This window comes from Diabrotica undecimpunctata, unplaced genomic scaffold (genome assembly GCF_040954645.1).
Source record: "Diabrotica undecimpunctata isolate CICGRU unplaced genomic scaffold, icDiaUnde3 ctg00000573.1, whole genome shotgun sequence".
Classification (NCBI taxonomy): domain Eukaryota; kingdom Metazoa; phylum Arthropoda; class Insecta; order Coleoptera; family Chrysomelidae; genus Diabrotica; species Diabrotica undecimpunctata.
In genome coordinates, this window is record NW_027311888.1 from 1,213,955 (window position 1) to 1,219,870 (window position 5,916).

The window sequence follows — 5,916 nt, forward strand, 5'->3', positions numbered from 1 at the left end:
GGCCGTGGCAGGAAGGCCCTGCCTGTCGTAAGATGCGACTAATGGGTAGGAGTCGAGAGGTGAAGAGTGTATATGTGTGTGTGCGTGTGTGCTTGTGTGCGTTCGGTTTGCAGAAATAAGAACATGGCCGTGGCAGGAAGGCCCTGCCTGTCGTAAGATGCGACTAATAGGTAGGAATCGAGAGGTGAAGAGTGTATGTGTGTGTGCGTGTGTGCGTGTGTGTGTATGTTAGTGTATGTGTGTGTGCGTGTGTGGGTGCGTGTGTGTGTGTTTGTGAGTGTGTGTGTGTATGTGTGTCCCTTCGGCTCGCAGAGAAAAGAAAGCAGCGGTGGCAAGAATGCCATGCCTGTCGTAAGAGGTGACTAATGGGTAGGAGTCGAGAGGTGAAGAGTGTATTTGTGTGTGTGTGTGCGTGTGTGCGTGCGTGTGTGTGTGCGTGTGTGTATCCGTTCGGCTTGCAGAGATAAGAATACGGCCGGGGCAAGAAGGCCCTGCCTCTCGTAAGAGGCGACCAAAAGGGAGGAGTCGAGAGGTGAATAGTGTATGTATGTGTGTGTGTGACTGTGTGTGTGTCCGCTCGGCTCGCAGAGATAAAAATACGGCCGTGGCAAGAAGGCCCTGAATGTCGTAACGGGCGACTAATGGGTAGGAGTCGAGAGGTGAAGCGTGTATGTGTGTGTGTGTGTGTGCGAGTGTGTGTGTGTGTGTCCGTTCGGCTCGCAGAGGTAAGAATACGTCCGTGGCAAGAAGGCCCTGTCTGTCGTAAGAGGAGAATAATGGGTAGGAGTCCAGAGGTGAAAAGTGTATGTGTGTGTGTGTGTGTGCGTGCGTGTGTATGTTTGTGTGTCCGTTTGGCATGCAGAGATAAGAATACGGCCGAGGCAAAAAGGCCCTGCCGCTTGTAAGGAGCGACTAATAAGTAGGAGTCGAGAGGTGAAGAGTGTATGTGTGTGCGTGTTTGTGTGCGTGTGTGAGTTTGTGTGTGTGTTAGTTCGGCCTGCAGAGATAAGAACACGACGGAGGCAAGAAGGCCCTGCCTATCGTAAAAGGCGACTAATAGGTAGGAGTCGAGAGGTGAAGAGTGTATGTGTGTGTGTGCGTGTGTGCGTGTGTGTGTGCGTTTGTGAGTGTGTGTGTGTGTTCGTGTGAGCGTGCGTGTGTGCGTGTGCGTCTGTGTGGATGTTTGTGAGTGTGTGTGTGTGCGTGCGTGCGTGTGTGTGTGAGTGTGTGTATCCCTACGGCTCGCAGAGATAAGAATACGGCCGTGGTAAGAAGGCCATGCCTGCTGTAAGGAGCGACTAATGGGTAGGAGTCGCGAGTTGAAGAGTGTACCTGTGTGTGAGTGTTTGTGTGTGCGTGTGTGAGTGTATGTGTGTGTGTGTCCGTTCGGCTTGCAGAGATAAGAATACAGCCGTAGCAAGAAGGCCCTGCCTGTCGTAAGAGGCGACTAATGGGTAGGAGTCGAGAGGTGGAGAGTGTAGGTATGTGCATGTGTGCGTGTGTGCGCGTGTGTGTGTGCGTGTGTGTATGTGAGTGTGTCCCTTCGGCTTACAGAGATAAGAATTCGGTCGTGGCAAGAAGGCCATGCCTGTCGTAAGAGGCGACTAATGGGTAGGAATCGAGAGGTGAAGAGTGTATGTGTTCGTGTGTGTGTGTGTGAGTATGTGTGTGTGTATGTGTATGTGTGTGTGTGTCCCTTCGGCTTACAGAGATAAGAATTCGGTCGTGGCAAGAAGGCCATGCCTGCTGTAAGGAGCGACTAATGGGTAGGAGTCGATAGGTGAAGAGTGAACGTGTGTGTAAGTGTGTGTGCATGTATGTGTGTATGTTCGGCTTGCAGAGATAAGAATACAGCGAGGCAAGAAGGCCCTGCCTGTCGTAAGGGGCGAGTAATAGGTAGGAGTCGTGAGGTGAAGAGTGTAGGTGTGTGTGTGTCCGTGTGTGTGAGTGTGTGTGTGTGTGTCCGTTCGGCTCGCAGAGATAAGAATACGGCGGTGGCAAGAAGGCCCTGCCTGTCGTAAGGGGCGAGTAATAGGTAAGAGTCGAGAGGTGAATAGTGTAGGTGTGTGTGTGTGTGAGTGTGTATGTGTGTCTGTATGCAAGAAGGCCATGCCTGTCGTAAGAGGCAACTAATGGGTAGGAGTCGAGAGGTAAAGAGTGTATGTGTGCTTGTGTGTGTGTGTGTTCGTGTGTGCGTGTGTGTGTGTGTAAGCATTTGTGTGTGTATATGTGTATGTGTGTGTGTTGGTCCCTTCTGCTCGCAGAGATAAGAATACGGCCGTGGCAAGAAGGCCATGCCTGCTGTAAGGAGCGACTAATGGGTAGGAGTCGAGAGGTAAAGAGTGTACGTGTGTGTGTGCGTGTGTTCGTGTGTGATTGTGTTTGTGTGTGCGTGTGTGTGTGTGTGTGTTCGTGTGAACGTGTGTGTGTGTGCGAGTGTATGTATGTGTGTCCGTTCGGCTCGCAGAGATAAGAACATGGCCGTAGCAAGAAGGCCCTGCCTGTCGTAAAGGGCGACTAATGGGTAGGAGTCGAGAGGTAAAGAGTGTATGTGTGTGTGCGTGTGTGCGTGTGTGTGTGCGTGTGTGAGCGTGTGTGTATGTATGTGTGTCCGTTCGGCTTGCAGAGATAAGAATACGACCGAGGCAAGAAGGCCCAGCCTGTCTTAAGAGGTGACTAATGGATAGGAGTCGAGAGGTGGAGAGTGTGTGCGTGTGCGTGTGCGTGTGCGCGTGTGCATGTGTGTGTGCGTGTGAGCGTGCGTGTGTGTGTGAGTGTATGTGTATGTCCGTTCGGCTCTCAGAGATAAGAACATGGCCGTGGCAAGAAGGCCCTGCCTGTCGTAAAGGGCGACTAATGGGTAGGAGTCGAGAGGTGAAGAGTGTATGTGTGTGTGTACGTGTGTGAGTATGTGTGTGTGTCCGTTCGGCTTGCAGAGATAAGAATACGATTGTGGCAAGAAGTCCCTGAATGTCGTAAGAGGCGACTAATGGGTAGGAGTCGAGAGGTTAAGAGTGTATGTGTGTGTGTGTGTGTGTGAGTGTGTGTGTGTTCGTTCGGCTTGCAGAGATAAGAACACGGCCGAGGCAAGAAGACCCTGCTTCTCGTGAGAGACGACTAATAGGTAGGAGTCGAGAGGTGAAGAATGTATGTGTGTGTGCGTATGTGCGTGTTTGTGTGTGTGAGTGTATGTGTGTGTGCGTGTGTGCGTGCGTGTGTGCGTGTGTGTGTAAGTGTGTGTGTATGTGTGTGTCCGTTCGGCTTGCAGAGATAAGAACACGGCCGTGGCAAGAAGTCCCTGCCTGTCGTAAGAGGAGAATAATGGGTAGGAGTCGAGAGGTGAAGAGTGTGTGCGTGTGCGTGTGCGTGTGTGTGTGTGTGTGTGTGTGCGTGTGTGTGTGTCCGTTTGGCTTGCAGAGATAAGAACACGGCCGTGGCAAGAAGTCCCTGCCTGGCGTAAGAGGCGACTAATGAATAGGAGTCGAGAGGTGAAGAGCGTATGTGTCTTTGTGTGTGTGCGTGTGTTTTTGCGTGTGTGAGTATGTGTGTGTATTTGTGTGTGTGTGTCAGTTTGGCTTGCAGAGATAAGAACACGGCCGAGGCAAGAAGACCCTGCCTGTCGTGAGAGACGACTAATAGGTAGGAGTCGAGAGGTGAAGAATGTATGTGTGTGTGCGTATGTGCGTGTTTGTGTGTGTGAGTGTATGTGTGTGTGCGTGTGTGCGTGCGTGTGTACGTGTGTGTGTGAGTGTGTATGTATGTGTGTCTGTTCGGCTTGCAGAGATAAGAACACGGCCGTGGCAAGAAGTCCCTGCCTGTCGTAAGAGGAGAATAATGGGTAGGAGTCGAGAGGTGAAGAGTGTGTGCGTGTGAGTGTGCGTATTCGTGTCTGTGTGTGCGTGTGTGTGTGTCCGTTCGGCTTGCAGATATAAGAACACGGCCGTGGCAAGAAGTCCCTGCCTGTCGTAAGAGGAGAATAATGGGTAGGAGTCGAGAGGTGAAGAGTGTATGTGTGTGTGTGCGTGTGTGCGTACATGTGTGAGTGTATGTGTGTGTGTGTGAGTGTGTGTGTGTCCGTTCGGCTTGCAGAGATAAGAACACGGCCGTGGCAAGAAGTCCCTGCCTGTCGTAAGAGGCGACTAATGGATAGGAGTCGAGAGGTGGAGAGTGTGTGCGTGTGCGTGTACGTGTGCGTGTGTGCGTGTGTGCCTGTGTGCGTGTGTTTGTCTGTGCGTGTGTGTGTGTGTCCGTTCGACTCGCAGAGATAAGAATACGTCCGTGGCAAGAAGGCCCTGCCTGTCTTAAGAGGCGACTAATGGATAGGAATCGAGAGGTGGAGAGTGTGTGCGTGTGTGCGTGTGTGCGTGTGTGCGTGTGTGCGTGTGTGCGTGTGTGCGTGTGTGCCTGTGTGCGTGTTTTTGTGTGTGCGTGTGTGTGTGTGTCCGTTCGGCTTGCAGAGATAAGAATGCGTTCGTGGCAAGAAGGCCCTGCCTGTCTTAAGAGGCGACTAATGGATGGGAGTCGAGAGGTGAAGAGGGTATGTATGTGTGTGTGTGACTGTGTGTGTGTCCGCTCGGCTCGCAGAGATAAAAATACGGCCGTGGCAAGAAGGCCCTGAATGTCGTAACGGGCGACTAATGGGTAGGAGTCGAGAGGTGAAGCGTGTATGTGTGTGTGTGTGTGTGCGAGTGTGTGTGTGTGTGTGTCCGTTCGGCTCGCAGAGGTAAGAATACGTCCGTGGCAAGAAGGCCCTGTCTGTCGTAAGAGGAGAATAATGGGTAGGAGTCCAGAGGTGAAAAGTGTATGTGTGTGTGTGTGTGTGCGTGCGTGTGTATGTTTGTGTGTCCGTTTGGCATGCAGAGATAAGAATACGGCCGAGGCAAAAAGGCCCTGCCGCTTGTAAGGAGCGACTAATAAGTAGGAGTCGAGAGGTGAAGAGTGTATGTGTGTGCGTGTTTGTGTGCGTGTGTGAGTTTGTGTGTGTGTTAGTTCGGCCTGCAGAGATAAGAACACGACGGAGGCAAGAAGGCCCTGCCTATCGTAAAAGGCGACTAATAGGTAGGAGTCGAGAGGTGAAGAGTGTATGTGTGTGTGTGCGTGTGTGCGTGTGTGTGTGCGTTTGTGAGTGTGTGTGTGTGTTCGTGTGAGCGTGCGTGTGTGCGTGTGCGTCTGTGTGGATGTTTGTGAGTGTGTGTGTGTGCGTGCGTGCGTGTGTGTGTGAGTGTGTGTATCCCTACGGCTCGCAGAGATAAGAATACGGCCGTGGTAAGAAGGCCATGCCTGCTGTAAGGAGCGACTAATGGGTAGGAGTCGCGAGTTGAAGAGTGTACCTGTGTGTGAGTGTTTGTGTGTGCGTGTGTGAGTGTATGTGTGTGTGTGTCCGTTCGGCTTGCAGAGATAAGAATACAGCCGTAGCAAGAAGGCCCTGCCTGTCGTAAGAGGCGACTAATGGGTAGGAGTCGAGAGGTGGAGAGTGTAGGTATGTGCATGTGTGCGTGTGTGCGCGTGTGTGTGTGCGTGTGTGTATGTGAGTGTGTCCCTTCGGCTTACAGAGATAAGAATTCGGTCGTGGCAAGAAGGCCATGCCTGTCGTAAGAGGCGACTAATGGGTAGGAATCGAGAGGTGAAGAGTGTATGTGTTCGTGTGTGTGTGTGTGAGTATGTGTGTGTGTATGTGTATGTGTGTGTGTGTCCCTTCGGCTTACAGAGATAAGAATTCGGTCGTGGCAAGAAGGCCATGCCTGCTGTAAGGAGCGACTAATGGGTAGGAGTCGATAGGTGAAGAGTGAACGTGTGTGTAAGTGTGTGTGCATGTATGTGTGTATGTTCGGCTTGCAGAGATAAGAATACAGCGAGGCAAGAAGGCCCTGCCTGTCGTAAGGGGCGAGTAATAGGTAGGAGTCGTGAGGTGAAGAG